The 20,726-nt window shown below is 43.2% G+C and overlaps 1 protein-coding gene across 3 annotated transcripts in view; it reads right to left on the bottom strand.

The window, feature by feature from the left end:
* The window catches only part of immp2l (inner mitochondrial membrane peptidase subunit 2), a 162,195-nt gene extending 149,486 nt beyond the window's left edge, over positions 1-12,709 (bottom strand). For all 3 annotated transcript variants that reach the window (XM_029697043.1, XM_029697041.1, XM_029697044.1), the window contains exon 1: positions 12,626-12,709. The gene's annotated coding sequence lies outside the window, so the exon portion shown is untranslated. The remainder of the gene's footprint in view (positions 1-12,625) is intronic.
* Between the last annotated feature and the right edge of the window lie 8,017 nt (positions 12,710-20,726).

Genomic DNA, 20,726 nt, shown 5'->3' with positions numbered 1-20,726 from the left:
TGTAGATATTCCATAAATAAATCAGCCGTTTCCAGCTACAATAGTCATTTACAACATTAACAATGTCTACACTGTATTTCTGATCAATTTGATGTTATTTTAATGGACAAAAAAATGTGCTGTCTGGGCCGGCAACCTTGTGAGTCTTAATACGCTTAAATGTCTTACTCACGTCGGCCACAGAGAACGAGAGCTCACAGGCCTCGGGAGCGGCCCGTGTTGGTGGCACTGTGTTATCTTCAAAGCGGGCAAAGAAGGTGTTTAGCTTGTCCGGGAGCAAGACGTCGGTGTCCATGGCATGGCTGGTTTTCCCTTTGTAATCCGTGATTGTCTGGAGTCCCTGCCACATACGTCTCGTGTCTGAGCCGTTGAATAGCAATCACTGAAGCTCCTTCATAGAAGCCGCTCTTTCGTAGGTATAATTCTGTGGGCTTTGTTCAGATAATGCATGTTATAACAACAAGATGCCCAACGTTTCATGCCCAGCGCTCTCTTCACCCGCAAAATTTTTGTTGCATCCTACACTACACTTGCCCACTCCATAGCAAGCTGCTCTATCCATTGGTGAAGTAATTTAATGTAGAGCTAAATATTTTTTCAAAAATGCTAATTTCAGAGGTTTATACAGGAACGATATAAACCGTTCGAACCGGTTCAAAACTTTATTTTGCTGGTCGGAACAGTGGAACAACAACAACAAAAAATGCCTCTGTTCAGAATGAAACGATTGGAAAATAATTTTGGTTCAAACCCCTGCTGCTTCATTACATAGTTAAAAAGACTGGTCCCCAGACGACAGCTAACATTCCACTCCCTGCCACTCCTGTCATTTTAAGTGACAGGAGTGGCAAGGAGTGGAATGTAACAGCCAAACAGAGATGGCAACCAGGCTACAGTATTTGCATGTTCAATAATGAGATGATAGTCTCGCTATTATCGCATTATAATTTTTTTTAAAGCTCTTATTGTAACATTTCTGTTCCCATGCACAGTATTTTCCGTTGATCACGTCATTTTACTGTTTGGAACGAATTTAACCATAAAAATCATTGGGCACACACAACAAATGCATTTCACAAAGGCCCCATATTCAGATGCATGATAAAGTAGATCCGTTGTTGTTGTGTTTTCCCCATTGTCTCTACCCTACATCAAATGATGAGTTCTATTTTGCTGCAATTGGATTTCCAGGGCTCTGTGTATCATATCAGCCAATGAGTAATGTTCACACAGGAAAGGCATTTCAGACCAATAAATCCCCCAGGGATGATACACTAAGGCACCAAGGGATACTGAATAAAGCCAGACGTCACTAGCTTTCCCCAAACTCTCTGCAGTTCTGCCGTCGCAGCATTTCTCCTCAGCTTTACCGGCAAAGCACTCCAATCTCTCTGGTCACCCCCAAAGCCAATTCCTCCTTTGGCCGTCTCTCCTTCCAGTTCTCTGCTGCCAATGACTGGAACGAACTACAAAAATCTCTGAAACTGGAAACACTTATCTCCCTCACTAGCTTTAAGCACCAGCTGTCAGAGCAGCTCACAGATCACTGCACCTGTACATAACATAGCCCATCTATAATTTAGCCCAAACAACTACCTCTTCCCCTACTGTATTTATTTATTTTGCTCCTTTGCACCCCATTATTTCTATTTCTACTTTGCACTTTCTTCCACTACAAATCTACCATTCCAGTATTTTACTTGCTATATTGTATTTACTTTGCCACCATGGCCTTTTTTGCCTTTACCTCCCTTATCTCACCTCATTTGCTCACATTGTATATAGACTTATTTTTCTACTGTACGGAGAAAAAAATTTATGAAATGTATGCATTCACTACTGTAAGTCGCTCTGGATTAGAGCGTCTGCTAAATGACTAAAATGTCAAATGTAAATGTACTGTATTATTGACTGTATGTTTGTTTTACTCCATGTGTAACTCTGTGTTGTTGTATGTGCCGAACTGCTTTGCTTTATCTTGGCCAGGTCGCAATTGTAAATGAGAACTTGTTCTCAACTTGCCTACCTGGTTAAATAAAGGTGAAATAAAATAAATAAAAACCCATGACCCGGAGAAGGGGCTTGATTAGAGCTTGAAAAAAAGCTTGGCTGTAGCAACAGAATGAACTGGAGAAAAGGGCAGGGTACCAACCAAGACTTTACAATGTCAAGACCATGCATAATACTGAGCAATGTATCAAACTTCAGAATCAATTAAAATGTAGGTAATGAATGCTGTAAGGTCAAATAACCTCAATGATTGATTATTTCTTTGGATGACATTTAGGCTACAGGAATATCAGCAAACAAACACTGATGCGAGAGAGGAAGTCAGTAGCCTACCTAGAAGCAAAACAATCGAGCCAAGTACCAGCTGCTCTCTCACTAAGCCACGCCTACAGTATGTTGCACTGGGAAACGTAAACTTTTGGAGCACAGCATAAACAGATGACCTCTAACACACGTAGGGCTACAATCACTGCTAATCTCTGGTCCGTTTTAGCTATGGCTCAAGCAGTTTCATCAAGACAACACTCATGAATACACAGATGAAGATACATAGATGTAGCAAGCAGACCACTGCCCATTACTAGAGTACTATAATCATGGGTATTAGCATGCTTCTGGGATCCCAAAGTTCAAAATGTAATGGCTTACAAAAATACTAAATTTCCGAAAAATAAAAACAGTAACTATTTGGTAAATCGGCTACGAAGACAGTATTTTTCTAGATGTTTAAGACCCCTGAAGCAACATTCAGAGCATCAGACAGCAACACATTTGAAATCAGTAATCACCATTGTCATGTGGGGGAGTGAGGGCAACAGAGCTAGGCGCTAGTAAGGGGAAAGGGAATACCTAGTATGTTGCACAACTGAATGCATTCAACTGAAATGTGTCTTCCGCATTTAACCCAACCTCTGAATCAGAGAGGTGCGGGGGGCCTGCCTTAACCGACATCATCGGGGAGAAGTTGTTGTTTGGGGTTAACTGCCTTGCTCAAGGGCAGAATGGCAGATTTTTCCACCTTGCCAGCACGGGGATTCGAACCAGACACCTTTCAGTTACTGGCCAAACACTCAACCGCTAAGCTACTGGCCCAATGCTCTTAACCACTAAGCTACCTGCTGCCCATATAGCCTAAAGGAAGCCAAACATTGGTCTGAGAGCTTGCCATTCAAATCTCACCACAACCAGGCCTGTCGTCAGTTAGCCCATCTCACCAGTCCTGAAAGGTTCAGTGGGTTCAGACTCTGCATGGACTACACCGAAGGAAACAGCCTCATAACAAGCAACAAACAAATAAGTAAACTTTGTCCAGTGTGCTAAAAAACACCAACTATTTCTCTCTCCATCTTTTCACCAACTACAGGACTAAAGCACCAATTAGAGAATCCCATTATCAATATGAGAGACCCTTTTTTTTCACGAGAGACCCCAGAGAGAGAGAGAGAGACAGCACACCACTGAGAGCCAGCCAGCGAGCAGCAGATAGACTTTTCCTGATGAGTGCTTAATTAAAAACAAGAGTCCTCCGCAGATGGAGAAGTAGCACCTCACTGCCTCCGTCTGTGACTACCACTATCGCTCTGCTCAGCAGGCAGGGTCCATGTGGCCAGTCCACATGTGTGAAATGGTGCATGGCAGATGCATGGCAGATGTATGTATCGTTCCTCGAAGAAGGGGGGGGGGATGTCTGCTTTGCTGACTCCATATATTTAATCAATCTTTTTTCATTTGTGATTCATATACTGTATTACAATCTATTTTGAGTAGTTAGACTGGGTGGTGGTATAGTCTTCAGAAGTCTTCAAAAGGTTCTATAAAATAAGTTGTATACTGACTAATCCCTTTAGCCTAATCACTGTTTATTCATCTCCTCCAGACACCGAGCAGCCTGGTGTGATGTAGGGCAGGACCATGGTCGCTCAGCCAAAACTAAGGTGATTAATGGAGCTCATGGGTACTGCCCAGGCCCACAAATGGGATTTGTCTCTCAAGCAGAACATCAGAATTACTGTCTGCCTGCACCTGGAATGAGCATTACAACAAATCCCAGCTTCTGATACCTTGGGTATTCAATGGGGAGTTTGAGGTCAGTGCCAAAATGTAGGCTAATCACTATGAAGGGTATAGCCTACTTATTTTGAGACATAATACTGTAAATACCACTCAGAAGTGTAGAATAAATAAAATGTGACTCGTTTAAGGAAACTAGGTGTATGTCACACGTCACTACTTCACAGGAGCGGCATTTGAACGTAAGCATTTCTTTGTGTGTTTTTTGCCAGAATTGCCTTCTGCAACATGTGAACTTTCATCTGCCTTAATAACAACCTTGTATTCCATTCATAAATACGAAGAAAATTGTTAAATTACGAGCCTAGTTGGTTCAGCCACAGAAAAAGTCAGGAACCTTCCTGCTAGCCATGATTGGCCGAGATAATGGATGGGCTGGACACGCTGGGAGATGAGTTTGGATTGGTCTGCCATGTAGGATGCTTCGTTCTAGAACGTGAGCAGTTCAGTACGTGTTGACAGTCCATTCCACCGCGCCGTTTTTGAAAAATATAACGTTAGCCATTGAGAACTACAAACTTTTTGCTACTTTTCACAATATTAATGCCCTAAATTTAACAGACGCTTTAGATAGATCAGTTGGAAAAATGTATGGGCTACTTTCTGCACACGCCAAGGTCAGTGTGAAGCAGAGTGAGTTGACACAGCGCTGGCCAAACAAGATGTAACTACAAAAAAAAAAACAGTTACATTGTTCCAGTCTGCCATGAAGCATTCCTCCATGTATGCGTTAAGAGTCTAGCTACATTTTCAGATAGAAGTTTCAAATTTTGTGAGAAAGTCATTTTTATTGCAAGTTAAAGCTAACTGTTTGTTAGCTAGCAGGCGTTAGCTTGCTGGCTCGCTAACTAACGTTACGTGTATGATCTGTGTAGTAATATTATTTGAATCCGAAACCGTTTGCATTGCTAGTTATAGCCTAATGTTAGCTAGCTAGCATTGAACCTAGTTGGTTAGCTTTAGCTACCTGCAGATTCCTACTACAGCTATGATCATTTTGTATTGGTGGTAGTATGAGTTGGGATTATGCCGGTTTATTGTTTAGCTAGCTAGCTACATGTCTAAACAAAAGACCACTTTGGCCATCAAATTAGCCATGTGTGTCTGGGGATGATTACGGCCATCTACTGTATCATGAACACGTCTAGACAATAGTGACAAATCCACTTAGCTAGATGTGGCTGGGAGGTGGTTATAGCATTTCTTTCACATGACCCATCAATTTAGACAAGTGTATCGGGTAAGCCTTATCTAATAATGATACAATATTTATCTGGACACTTTCTGTTTATGATATTGCTACTATGCAAGTAACCACTTCACTGTAACATTTAGAGCTTCTGTATCCTGTGCATGTCACAAATAAACTTAGATTTTATTTGATGTAGTGTGTGTTTACCACATGGCCTCACATGTGAATCCTTAAAGAGATGGGTGGGCTAAGGCTTAAGCGTGTGTGAACAATGCTGAATGGGTGTAGACAAAGAAGAGCTCTCCAGTAGGTGTACCAAAACATTCAAGGCCATTTTCTCAAAAGTGGGGTTACAAGTTTATCAACTTTCAAAGCAGAATTACTTTCCAATTGTTCCTCAGCTGTAGTGTATGATATGCCATTTTCTAGTTTTGAGTCTCTACTTTTATCCAATGTAAGACCAAATCGAGACGGTCGGTCACAAATGTACCCTCAGTCTTTATTGATGCAGCAGGGAAATAATGCCAGAGAAAACAATCTGATTGTTTGCTGCAGGGGCCAGGCACATAAATACTTTCTTGTGAATTAGCCCACTGGATCATTGCATGATGTTTACTAGCTGACTAAACTCAACGATTTACGATGGAGTTGAGCGGCGACTAGTGTGGGCAGACTGGATCTCCAATGTCACATAAAATTACGTTTTATTCAAAAACAACTGATTTCAGCACCCAAAGAATAGCCCCCAATTACACAGAACAATGTTGTGCGTAATTATGTTGGAAGGCCGAGATGATTATCAACGACCTCAGCCCCCCGAGCCATAGCCGGTTCAGCCCGCTACAATCCAGAAGGCGAGATTTTTGAATCGGACAGAAACGGCTTGACTTAACACAGGCAAAGCTGAAGGACAGAGATCTGAGGATTTATGAGAAGTTTTGCTACAACACAACTGACTTAGAGCAGCAGCTGCTGAAAAATTGAGCTCCTACAAATATTGAAATTTACATGGTTTTTAGAGTGAAGTACTTCGGAAAAAAGCAAAAGAAAACTGCAAGACTGAATAGGAGAAAAAACAAGCAGCAAACAAAGAAGATAGGCTTTTAAAAAAAGTTACTATTTTTCATAAAATTGTAGTTATCTTAGCTAGCTGAATTGTTTACCAGTTGCTAAGCAGTTGCTAGGGACTCTTTTGGAAGAAGCTAGCTAGCTAACGAAGAATAACAAAGAATATCTAGTTAACAGAAGAAAAGAAAGAGAAAATCAGGACAGAAGAAAAAGGATATCAAAGTGAAACAGTTCTCTAAAGACACAAGAGACAATAATACAAGAAACAACACTTCTGTAGCTTGTCAACTATGTGTCTGTCTATCCCTGTTCTCTCCCCTCTGCACAGGCCATACAAACGCTTCACACCGCGTGGCCGCTGCCACTCTAACCTGGTGGTCCCAGCGCACACGACCCACGTGGAGTTCCAGGTCTCCGGCAGCCTCTGGAACTGCCGGTCTGCGGCCAACAAGGCTGAGTTCATCTCAGCCTATGCTACCCTCCAGTCCCTAGACTTCCTGGCGCTGACGGAAACATGGATTACCACAGATAACACTGCTACTCCTACTGCTCTCTCCTCGTCTGCCCACGTATTCTCGCATACCCCTAGAGCATCGAGCCAGCGGGGTGGTGGCACTGGAATACTCATCTCTCCCAAGTGGACATTTCTCCCCTGACCCATCTGTCTATCTCCTCATTTGAATTCCATGCTGTCACAGTAACCAGCCCTTTCAAGCTTAACATCCTTATCATTTATCGCCCTCCAGGTTCCCTTGGAGAGTTCATCAATGAGCTTGACGCCTTGATAAGTTCCTTTCCTGAGGATGGCTCACCTCTCACAGTTCTGGGTGACTTTAACCTCCCCACGTCTACCTTTGACTCATTCCTCTCTGCCTCCTTCTTTCCACTCCTCTCCTCTTTTGACCTCACCCTCTCACCTTCCCCCCCTACTCACAAGGCAGGCAATACGCTTGACCTCATCTTTACTAGATGCTGTTCTTCCACTCATCTCATTGCAACTCCCCTCCAAATCTCCGACCACTACCTTGTATCCTTTTCCCTCTCGCTCTCATCCAACACTTCTCACTCTGCCCCTACTCGGATGGTATTGCGCCGTCCCAACCTTCGCTCTCTCTCTCCCGCTACTCTCTCATCTTCCATCCTATCATCTCTTCCCTCTGCTCAAACCTATCTCCTGATTCTGCCTCCTCAACCCTCCTCTCCTCCCTTTCTGCATCCTTTGATTTTCTCTGTCCCCTATCCTCCAGGCCGGCTCGGTCCTCCCCTCCTGCTCCGTGGCTCGACGACTCACTGCGAGCTCACAGAACAGGGCTCCGGGCAGCCGAGCGGAAATGGAGGAAAACTCGCCTCCCTGCGGACCTGGCATCCTTTCACTCCCTCCTCTCTACATTCTCCTCTTCTGTCTCTGCTGCTAAAGCCACTTTCTACCACTCTAAATTCCAAGCATCTGCCTCAAACCCTAGGAAGCTCTTTGCTACCTTCTCCTCCCTCCTGAATCCTCCTCCCCCTCCACCCCCCCCCCCCCTCCTCCCTCTCTGCGGATGACTTCGTCAACCATTTTGAAAAGAGGGTTGATGATATCCGATCCTCGTTTGCTAAGTCAAACGACACCGCTGGTCCTGCTCACACTGCCCTACCCTGTGCTTTGACCTCTTTCTCCCCTCTCTCTCCAGATGAAATCTCGCGTCTTGTGACGGCCGGCCGCCCAACAACCTGCCCACTTGACCCTATCCCCTCTTCTCTTCTCCAGACCATTTCCGGAGACCTTCTCCCCTACCTCACCTCGCTCATCAACTCATCCTTGACCGCTGGCTACGTCCCTTCCGTCTTCAAGAGAGCGAGAGTTGCACCCCTTCTGAAAAAATCTACACTCGATCCCTCCCATGTCAACAACTACAGACCAGTATCCCTTCTTTCTTTTCTCTCCAAAACTCTTGAACGTGCCGTCCTTGGCCAGCTCTCCTGCTATCTCTCTCAGAATGACCTTCTTGATCCTAATCAGTCAGGTTTCAAGACTGGGCATTCAACTGAGACTGCTCTTCTCTGTGTCACGGAGGCTCTCCGCACTGCTAAAGCTAACTCTCTCTCCTCTGCTCTCATCCTTCTAGACCTATCTGCTGCCTTTGATACTGTGAACCATTTGATCCTCCTCTCCACCCTCTCCGAGTTGGGCATCTCCGGCGCGGCCCACGCTTGGATTGCGTCCTACCTGACAGGTCGCTCCTACCAGGTGGCGTGGCGAGAATCTGTCTCCGCACCACGCGCTCTCACCACTGGTGTCCCCCAGGGCTCTGTTCTAGGCCCTCTCCTATTCTCGCTATACACCAAGTCACTTGGCTCTGTCATATCCTCACATGGTCTCTCCTATCATTGCTATGCAGACAACACACAATTTACATTTACATTTAAGTCATTTAGCAGACGCTCTTATCCAGAGCGACTTACAAATTAATCTTCTCCTTTCCCCCTTCTGATAACCAGGCGGCGAATCGCATCTCTGCATGTCTGGCAGACATATCAGTGTGGATGACGGATCACCACCTCAAGCTGAACCTCGGCAAGACGGAGCTGCTCTTCCTCCCGGGGAAGGACTGCCCGTTCCATGATCTCGCCATCACGGTTGACAACTCCCTTGTGTCCTCCCCCCAGAGTGCTAAGAACCTTGGCATGATCCTGGACAACACCCTGTCGTTCTCCACTAACATCAAGGCGGTGACCCGATCCTGTAGGTTCATGCTCTACAACATTCGCAGAGTACGACCCTGCCTCACACAGGAAGCGACGCAGGTCCTAATCCAGGCACTTGTCATCTCCCGTCTGGATTACTGCAACTCGCTGTTGGCTGGGCTCCCTGCCTGTGCCATTAAACCCCTACAACTCATCCAGAACGCCGCAGCCCGTCTGGTGTTCAACCTTCCCAAGTTCTCTCACGTCACCCCGCTCCTCCGCTCTCTCCACTGGCTTCCAGTTGAAGCTCGCATCCGCTACAAGACCATGGTGCTTGCCTACGGAGCTGTGAGGGGAACGGCACCTCCATACCTTCAGGCTCTGATCAGGCCCTACACCCAAACAAGGGCACTGCGTTCATCCACCTCTGGCCTGCTGGCCCCCCTACCTCTGAGGAAGCACGGTTCCCGCTCAGCCCAGTCCAAACTGTTCGCTGCTCTGGCACCCCAATGGTGGAACAAGCTCCCTCACGACGCCAGGACAGCGGAGTCAATCACCACCTTCCGGAGACACCTGAAACCCCACCTATTTAAGGAATACCTGGGATAGGATAAAGTAATCCTTCTAACCCCCCCCCTTAAAAGATTTAGATGCACTATTGTAAAGTGGTTGTTCCACTGGATATCATAAGGTGAATGCACCAATTTGTAAGTCGCTCTGGATAAGAGCGTCTGCTAAATGACTTAAATGTAAAATGTAAATGTAAATGAGGTCAGTACAGGTGCATCAAAGCAGGGACCAAGAGATAGAAGCTGTTTTTCAATCTCAAGGCCATCAGACTGTTAAATCGTCACCACTAGCCAGCCTCCGCTCAGTACCTTGCCTTAAACTTTAGTCACTGCCACTAGCCGGCTACCACCCAATTAACTCGAACATGCACCATAGAGGCTGCTGCCCTATGTACATAGTCATGGAACACTGGTCACTTTAATAACATAGTGTTTTACCCACTTCATATGTATATACTGTATTCTAGTCAAGGCCTATCCTATTAAACTATTGCTGTACATACAGTGCCTTTCGAAAGTATTCAGACCCCTTGACTTTTTCCATATTGTTACGTTACAGGCTTATTCTAAAATGTATTAAATAAAAAAAATTGTCCCTCAATCTACACACAATACCCCATAATGCCAAATGTATTAAACATTTTAAAATAAAAATCACATTTACATAAGTATTCAGACCCTTTACTCAGTACTTCATTTAAAAAAAAACTTTGGAAGCGATTACAGCCTCAAGTCTTCTTGGGTATGACGCTACAAGCTTGGCACACCTGTATTTGGGGAGTTTCTCCCATTCTCCTCTGCACACCTTCTCAAGCTCTGTCAGGTTGGATGGGAAGCGTTGCTGCACAGCTATTTTCAGGTCTCTCCAGAGATGTTCAATCAGGTTCAAGTCCGGGCTCTGGCTGGGCCACTCAAGGACATTCAGAGACTTGTCCCAAAGACACTCCTGTGTTGTCTTGCCTGTGTGCTTAGCGTCGTTGTCCTGTTGGAAGGTGAACCTTCGCCCGAGTCTGAGGTTCTGAGCGCTCTGGAGCAAGTTTTCATCAAGGATCTCTCTGTACTTTGCTCTGTTTATCTTTGCCTCGATCCTGACTAGTCTCCCAGTCTCTGCCTCTGAAAAACATTCCCACAGGATGATGCTGCCACCACCATGCTTCACCGTAGGGATGGTGCCAGGTTTCCTCCAGATGTGACAATTGGCATTCAAGCCAAATAGTTCAATCTTGGTTTCATCAGGCCAGAGAATCTTGTTTCTCATGGTCTGACAGTATTTAGGTGCCTTTTGGCAAACTCCAAGTGGACTGTCATGTGCCTTTTACTGAGGAGTGGCTTCCATCTGGCCGGTCTACCATAAAGGCCTGATTGGTGGAGTGCTGCAGAGATGGTTGTCCTTCTGGAAGGTTCTCCCATCTCCACAGAGGAACTCTAGAGCTCTGTCAGAGTGACCATCGAGTTCTGGCCCTTCTGCCCCGACTGCTCAGTTTGGTCTGGCGGCCAGCTCTAGGAAGAGTCTTTTGGTTTCTAAACTTCTTCCATTTAAGAATGATGGAGGCCACAGTGTTCTTGGAGACCTTCAATGCTGCATTTTTTTTTTGGTACCATTCCCCAGATCTGTACATCGACACAATCCTGTCTCAGAGCTCTACGGACAATTCCTTCGACCTCATGGCTTAGTTTTTGCTCTGACATGCACTGTCAACTGTGGGACCTCATATAGGCAGGTGTGTGCCTTTCAAAATCATGTCCAATCAATTAAATTTACCACAAGTGGACTCCAAGTTGTAGAAACATCTCAAGGATGATCAATGGAAACAGGATGCACCTGAGCGGAATTTCGAGTCTCATAGCAAAGGGTCTGAATACTTATGTAAATAGGGAATTTGTCTTTTATTTGTAATACATTTGCCAAAAATTCTAAAAACCTGTTTTTGCTTTGTCATTATGGGGTATTGTGTGTAGATTGTTGAGTATTTCTTTTAAAATCCATTTTAGAATAAGGCTGTAACATAAAATGTAGAAAAAGTCGAGGTGTCTGAATACTTTCCGAAGGCACTGTATACTTCTCTTCATATACTACATATTATATCCATATACTGTCCATATTGTCTATAAATTCCATAGATGCACACACACTCCGGACATTGTTCATCCTAATATTTCTATATTATTAACGTTTTAGATTTGTGTGTATTGTTATATATTACTGCACGGCTGGAGCTAGGCACACAACCATTTCGCTACACCGGCAATATATCTGCTGAATATGTGTATGCAACCAATAAAATGGGATTTGATTCGGGAACTCCAGTCCGCCCACACTAGTCACCACACTAGTCCATCATAAATGGTGGAGTTGAGTTTAATCGGCTAGATGTTCACTCCCCACTGGTGCGTTTTTTATGCTACACTACTGCAATAGGGCATTTTAGTATGAAGAGTGCCTTGGTTTTTTTTATAATGAAATTGATCGCGTTTACCTGATCACGAAAAAAAATAAAAAATAAGTACACTGTTCAATGTTGTTGTCATGGGAAACTTGGAATGGCATTCATTGAGCAGTGACCACCACGTGCTATTTGCATTTGATTGTGAAAATATAATTAAATGCATAATTGTTTTCATTTGTGTCGGTGGGTAGACTCGATGGTAAACAATGTGCCAGAGTCCCCTGTCTTGGTCTGCAGCACTGTGCCCAACATGTGTGTAACATACTTTTGAATACCGATGACAGCTTCGGACAAAAGCATGACAGTTTATTACAAATATATATAAATAGTTATTTCATATATTTGTGCCACATGTTTGAAATAAACCAATCCAGTCACCTCGCGACCTCATCACTGCACGGATTATGTCACGTTAGCTAGCTAGCTAGCCAGCCAAGGTCCACGCGTGCACTAGCTGCCAATGTGCATTGAAAGCAAACAACGCCAATCTCCTACTACTAAAACAGGCAAAAACATAACCAATTTCCTTCTCTTTGAGACTTTCGATTGATCTTAAAATCCTTCGTTCTCACTCAACAGCAGCCTACATTCATTTCACCTACCAGAAATTTGACTTCCGTGCTCCGTTCTCCTATCTGTCACTTCTGGAACACCCACCAGCACTCCTCCAGGTCCTAGCGTGAGACAGATTAGTTTTGTGCATGGCATTTTATTTCTGTCTCCTTTCTGTCCCCACAGTAAGCTGCTATGGTGACTTTACTTCATATATGGGTGCTTGATCTGGTCATAAAAATACAACTTCTCTCCTCTATATTAAAGGCCCAGTGCTGTCAAAAACCTGATTTTCTTGTGTTTTATATACTTTTCCACACTACAAGGTTGAAATAATATTGTGAAATTGTGAAAATTATGATAATGCCCTTTTCCACCTGTTTTGGTGGGTTGGAGTTTTGGCCTGCTGGTGACGTCACCAGGCTGTAAATTAGTTAATAGACCAATAAGAAAGAGAGTTCCAAACCTCTCTGCCAATAACAGCTAGTTTTCAGGTTTCCCCTGTCTCAGACCTCCCAGACAGTCCTAGCTAAATTCTTGCTTGAGAAATTGCTCTTTGCTAATAAGCTTTTTTTTTGCATTTTAATTGAAAACAATCACAATAGGGTACTTAATTGTTACCCAGAAATGATTTGATATTGAGATAAAAACAGCTGCATTGTGCCTCAGTAAAACTACCTATGAGAACGGGGTTTATGGGAAATCGTGTTGAAATCTACAAATAAAAGACCAAATTCTTGTCAGAGGTGAATCCAAAAACACCTGTACACACAGAGTTACAGTATGCAGTGAAACTTTAACATTTATAAACCCTAGAGTGTATTGTTGTAGTGAATCTACAAACATGCTGATTTGTGTTTTCTATTGCTAGAAAGTTATCAAAAACTTTTGAACTAGTGGTGCTCTAATTTGGGAAGATACTTATGGGTTTAATAAAAGGAACCGATTGAAGAACGCTCAGAACAGGACACTATCATTCTTATCTCTTTTGGGACAGAACATACTGTACTCTCAGCTGAATGTCTTAAATGGCCTATGAAGATAAATTGGGTATTGGCTACAATATCTCCTCATTCACATGCTTAGAGCTATGGAAATACAAAAGGAGTGAATTATTACTCACACAGCACTTTCATCCAGACTCCTTAAACCATTTAAGATGAGAAATTGAGCCTTACAGCTACAGTATATTGGAGGCCTGGGTGTCAAATAAGAACTTCTTAACTGAGAGGGGAAATGGGCGATAACGAAAGTATTTAATGAAGTATGAAGAAGTAAATGTGCCAATTAATAGCTAGAGCAGGTAACTTTTTTCCTCATTGGAGATTCAGCCCTGAATCTTGTTGAGCATTTGATTAAGTTTTGTGATAAGGGTTGTGACAAATGTCCTTAGACAGAGCCTTGGAGAGTTAGGTAGGCTTATTGGTTAGAAATGGATGAATAAAAGCTGGAGGATGCTCTACAGTTGGATTTGTTTACAGAGCCTATCAGATTCTCATATCAGTTGTCTTTCATCATGCTGGAGTAGCTGCAGGGTGGACATCATCTCAACGCAGAGCTACCAAAGGCAAGGTCAATACAGACGTGAGTTTTCCCTGATTCTATGAACACTGCACAACAGTTTAGAGTTGGTATCTACAGGGAACATATTATTTTCTCAATTAATGTTCAGAATATTTATTTTTATTGAGGATCACCTGGAAATAGGTAACAGGAGAGTGCCTACGGCTTGAGTTACACACTCTAAGAATAGTTCCATATATACTGTTTATTTATTATATCCAAGACTTCACTATACCTCCACATGACATGAATTATAATAGCAGGCTGTCATCTAGACATCTTCATGTGTGTATCACAGAACTAAGCATTTAACACAATATGAAAATATTATGTGATGAATGACGTCCGCTATAGATGGCTTACAGGAATACATTAAGTATTCAACAGAGAATTCATTTGAGTGAATGGCGATATGACTCAATGGTTTAAACCTGGCAAATGGCACAAAGTGCCCACTGAAGCCAACCAATGTTCCCAAAGAAGATGTGCTGCTCGACTTACCCTCTGAACACAACAGAAGAGCTGTTTACAAAGAAAGTCATCAATTACTTTCCAGTTGTTGGTTGGGTGTGTAGAAGTAAACAGATGAATAAGCTCAGCATTTGCCTGAGAATACAAGTCACTCATAGTCGACTAGAGGGTCGATAAGAAGCACAGTGTTAAATGGGGGCATCGTGCATGCACTTATCTTCTCCAAATGTGAATTTAGATGTATAAGGCTTCACTGATAATACAGTCTGGATTTTCCTGGAGGGCTTAATTAAAACCTTACAATCTAAGAGCCATTATCGGTCCATAGCCCTGCAGTGCCATCAACACCGTGGCCACTTTACCTATCAGTCACCATATTTGTTAGGTAACAATATATCAGACATAAACGGGATGTGTTTCTCTAGGGGGCTATATGGCATGATATCCAGCCATAAGTTGTGTCACAGAGAGCATGCTCAATGGAGTAATGGTTGTGTCCCAAATGACACCATAATCCCTGTATAGTGCATTACTTTGGTACAGGGCCTATAGGGCTCTGGTCAAAAGTAGAGCACTATAGTTAAAATGGCATTTTGGGACTCAACCCATGAGTTACAGTAGCTGGTTACCCAGCATGCATCAGCGCTGTCTCTAAAAGGGAAGGAGCATGTTTTTGGACACTGGCAGAGTCAGACACTGACCCACATGGGTGGTTCTGCCCACACATTTGAGTCTGCAGACGTCTAAATGATAAAAACAGGTGCTGAGCAAGCAGTTGCTATGCAACAATCGGGTGTGAAGCACGCAGCAGCAGCCAGGTGGGCTTCAGGAGAGGAGTGAGCACACACAGAGGTGGTTAATAAACACCTCAAAACACTGTGGGGAACTCTAAAAGGCTGTCGAAACCACAGGTGGGTGGAGACTTTACCAGGTTAATAGGCAACGTGCAGCTCAGGCGCATCTGGTGGTAAAGGGTCGAGCATAGTGGTTCTTATTGTCAGAGAAAATCTAAATGGTTTCAAATTCAGAGTAGCATTTAATCCAAAGCGCTATTGTAAATGTACAATACTGTATTGATTGCTTCTATTCCCACCCAGTGTATCATAGAAGGAACATTCTGTATGACCGTGCTAAAACCCAGACGTCTTCTTGACATGTTAAAACATAAATATAAAGAAGGGTAACATTTTATAACAAGGTCCTTTAATAAATGATTTATTAACAGTTTGCTTACCAATTACTAAATAATAATTCCGACATTTGTAAATGTCAATAAGCAATCTCAAAATAGTAATTGCTGCATTTATAAACACTATTTTAAGTGATTTATTAATGATTTATAATGCCATTAATAAGGTGTTTGATCATAGTATGTTCACAATTTGTAAATTATTAATAATGTACTACTAATGTACTTATAAACCAGTTATGAAGGACTTACTGTCAACTCATAAGATTATTTATAAGGCATTTGTCAATGGTTGATTAATGGTTTGACTCACCATTGACATACATATATATTCATGTATTTGTATATGTCGTGAATGGTATATTTATGAATTGTTAATGTGTGCATTTATAAATGTGAGTATATGCACTTACTAATACCTCAGTGGATGATTATATATTAAAAACAAATATATAGGGATGAGGTAGGTAGTTGGTTGGATGGGCTATTTACAGATAGGCTGTGTACAGCTGCAGTGATCGGTAAGCTGCTCTGACAGCTGACGCTTAAAGTTAGTGAGGGAGATATAAGTCTCCAACTTCAGTGATTTTTGCAATTCGTTCCAGTCATTGGCATCAGAGAACTGGAAGGAAAGGCGGCCAAAGTAGGTGTTGGCTTTGGGGATGACCGGTGAAATATACCTGCTGGAGCGCGTGCTACTATGGTGACCAGTGAGCTGAGATAAGGCATAGCTTTACCTAGCAAAGACTTATAGATGATCTGGAGCCAGTGGGTTTGGCGACGCATACGTAATTGGCGACGAATACGAGAGCATACACGTTGCAGTGGTGGGTAGTATATGGGGCTTTGGTGACAAAACGGATGGCACTGTGATAGACTGCATCCAATTTGCTGAGTAGAGTGTTGGAGACTATTTTGTAAATGACATCACCGAAGTCAAAGATCGGTAGGATAGTCAGTTTTACGAGGGTATGTTTGGCAGCATGAGTGAAGGAGGCTTTGTTGCGAAATAGGAAGCCGATTCTAGGTTTAACTTTGGATTGGAGATGCTTAATGTGAGTCTGGAAGGAGAGTTTACAGTCTAGCCAGACACCTAGGTATTTATAGTTGTCCACATATTCAGAACCATCCAGAGTAGTGATGCTAATCGGGCGGGCGGGTGCGGGCAGCGATCGGTTGAAGAGCGTGCATTTCGTTTTACTAGCATTTAAGAGGCCACGGAAGGAGTGTTTTATGGTGTTGATGCTTGTTTGGAGGTTAGTTAACACAGTGTCCAAAGAAGGTCCAGATGTATACAGAATGGTGTCGTCTGCGTAGAGGTGGATCAGAGAATCACCAGCAGCAAGAGCAACATCATTGATATATACAGAGAAAAGTGTCGGCCCGAGAATTGAACCCTGTGGCACCCCCATAGAGACTGCCAGAAGTCTGGACAACAGGCCCTCCAATTTGACACACTGAACTCTATCTGAGAAGTAGTTGGTGAACCAGGCGAGGCAGTCATTAGAGAAAGCAAGGTTGTTGAGTCTGCCGATTAGAATACGGTGATTGACAGAGTCGAATGTCTTGGCCAGGTCGATGAAGATGGCTGCACAATACTGTCTTTTATCGATGGTGGTTATGATATCATTTAGGACCTTGAGCGTGGCTGCGATGCACCGTGACCAGCTCGGAAACCAGATTTCATAGAGGAGAAGGTACGGTGGGATTCGAAATGGTCGGTGATCTGTTTGTTCACTTGGATTTCGAAGACTTTAGAAAGGCAGGGCAGGTCTAGAGTGTCTCCCCCTTTGAAGAGGGGGATGACTGCGGCCGCTTTCCAATCTTTAGGAATCTCAGACGATACGAAAGAGAGGTTGAACAGACTAGTAATAGGGGTAGCAACAATGGCGGCGGATAATTTTAGGAAGAGAGGGCCAGATTGTCTAGCCCAGCTGATTTGCTAATTATTAATAATATTAATAATATTAATAATTAACTATTTTGCAGCCCCAAATCTAAAGTGTGCACTGCCACTAAACAGGCCTACTTTGGGTGTACAAGACATTAAGGACACCATCAGGATCGAGGGAAAGATGAAGGGAGCAAAGTACAGAGAGATCCTTGATGAAAACCTGCTCCAGAGCGCTCAAGACCTCAGATTGGGGCGAAGGTTCACCTTCTAACAGGACAACGACCCTAAGCACCCAGCCAAGAGAACGCAGGAGTGGCTTCGGGACAAGTCTCTGAATGTCCTTGAGTGGCCCAGCCAGAGCCCGGACTTGAACCCGATCAAACCTCTCTGGAGAGACCTGAAAATAACTGTGCAGCAAGAAAACTTCCCAAATGCAGGTGTGCCAAGCTTGTAGCGTCATACCCAAGACGACTCCAGACCGTAATCGCTGCCAAAGGTGCTTCAAAGTACTGAGTAAAGGGTCTGAATACTGATGTAAATGTGATATTTCCATTTTTTATTTGCAGTAGATTTGCAAAAAAAAATCTAAAAACCAGGTTTTGCTTTGTCATTATGGGGTACTGTGTGTAGATTGATGAGGGGGGGGAAATTAATCTAATCAATTTTAAAATAAGGCTGTGATGTAAAATGTGCAAAAAGTCAAGGGGTCTGAATACTTTCCGAATGCACGGTAAAATGTTAACTAAAAATTAAAATCATGAAAAAAAAATATTAAATCCAGTGCAGTTGGTTCAACAGTTTCATGACCAATTAGATTCCATTTGAGTGTGCTGTTATAATTACATTTAAAAGGGATATTGCCATAGCAATCACACACAGTTTATATCTGAGCCCGCTCTCTCTTCAGTTTTTGGAGTTGAGATTGGTTGAGCAATCTTCCCTCACCACCATAGTGGAGGCTGTTGAAGGGAGGACGGCTCATCGTAACAGCTGGAATTAAATGAATGGTACCCTCACCTCCATCTTCCCTTACCATCACAACCACCCCTCTCTCCCCAATCCCTTGAGTTTAATTAGGCTCTCTAAGCGCTGTCTGAGTATTGCAACACCTGAGCACACCTCAGTGTGCTCTGCTCAAGCAGAGAGAATGACAGACAGAAAGAGAGAAAGAAAGGGAGAGCGAGAGAGGGATAGTGAGAGAGGGGGGATAGAGTGGGAAGGAGGGAGAGATTTGTATTTTTTTTTTTAACAGAAGTAGGAAGAAGTTTCCCCTATGTACTGGTACCCTCCAAGGCTATGGCATAGAAGATAATAAAATACATTTATCCACTCATGTGCACATGACAGATTGTATGTCTACAATAAATTAAATGCAGTGACTGGGCTTAAATCAGATTTTTTTTGTTAAATCTGTCTATTTTAAATGGGTTTGAAAATGCTATGAAAAACACTTTACAAGATGACCATCTAGTGGTTTTTGTACACATTGCAGCTGGAATGCACTGAGCATGTGTATGATTACACCCTTTTTTCTTGTCATTTAGCAGACACTCTTATCCAGAGCGACTTACAGTAGTGAATGCATACATTTCATACATTTTTTTTCTCTGTACTGGTCCCCCATGGGAATCAAACCCACAACCCTGGCGTTGCAAACACCATGCTCTACCAACTGAGCCACACGTCAGTCACCCTTGATGAAGATGAGCTACAAAGACTGTTTCAAATAAATAATACAAAATACTGAGCTATATTTTATGCAAAACATTTTCGGGGAAAGTATGTTATTTTATACAGTTGCTCAGAGAACAACATTTTGTTTAACAAGTAATACAAACAAATCTTAATACGAAAGGGGTCAAAATGATTGGCACCCCTGCTTTCATTACTCTAGCACCCTCCCATTGCGAAGATGGTGACACTGAGCCTAAAATGTTTTATGAGATTAGAAAACACATTGGGAGGGATCTTAGACCATGGTCTTTTCTCAATTTGATTTGGTCAAATTATATTTGCTCAATATGGTGTAATTGTAGACCACAATTCGGGGCATTCCTTGATACCAGGAAACGCCCATTGGTGCCTGCCATTGGTCAGTCCATTGATGCATTTTACTTTTTAGTCATTTAGCAGACACTCTTATCCACAACGACTTTGTGCATTCATCTTAAGATAGCTTGGTGGGACAACCACAAATCACAGGCCTAGAAAGTACATTTTTCCTCAATAAAGTAGCCATCAGTCAGAGCTAGAAGGGGGGGTCAAGTGCAAGTGATGTTTGCAGAGAACGACAGGGTGTTGTCCAGGGTCACGCCAAGATTCTTTGCACTCTAGGAGGGCGACACTGTGGAGTTGTCAAACATGATGGAGAGCTCTTTGAGTGGGCAGGCCTTTCCCGGGAGGAAGAGCAGCTCCGTCTTGTTGAGGTTGAGTTTGATGTGGTGGACTGACATCCAAGTTGAGAGAAAGGGAGACAGAAAAGGAAACAGAGACCTGGAGTGGGGTTGCAGTGAGATTGGTAGGAGAGCAGCCTCTAGTAAAGATGAGATCAAGCGTATTGCCTGCCTTGTGAGTTGGAGGTGATTGGGAAAGGGTGAGGTCAAAAGAGGCAAGGAAGGGAAAGAGAGAGTGGGGAAGAAATGAATCAAAGGCAAACGTCGAGAGGTTGAAGTCGCCAAGTACGTAGAGCGGTGAGCCATCGTCAGGAAATTTGTTTATCAAGGTGTCAAGCTCATTGAGGAACTCTCCAAGGGCCCCTGGTGGGCGATAGATGACAATAATGTTAAGCTTGAGTGGAAAAGTGACATCATTGAATTCATTAGTCTGCTCCTGCACTGTCTCACTCTGTTAATATTAAGGAGACTCACAGATTTCCAATGTTGAAAAAGCACTCCTTATCAAGGAATGCTTTAGATATGATAGGAAATGCAAATGTTTTTTGTGTGACTGTCTGTGGTAGTGATGGGAAACCGAGGCTTTCTGGAGGCTTCGCTGTTTTCAACAAATTGTGCTGAAAAACGGTTCATTATTCGGA

The sequence above is a fragment of the Salmo trutta genome, chromosome 17, assembly GCF_901001165.1.
Source record: "Salmo trutta chromosome 17, fSalTru1.1, whole genome shotgun sequence".
Classification (NCBI taxonomy): Eukaryota; Metazoa; Chordata; class Actinopteri; order Salmoniformes; family Salmonidae; genus Salmo; species Salmo trutta.
Note: the sequence above shows the minus strand (reverse complement) of the source record. Positions and strands in the feature narration are given on the sequence as shown.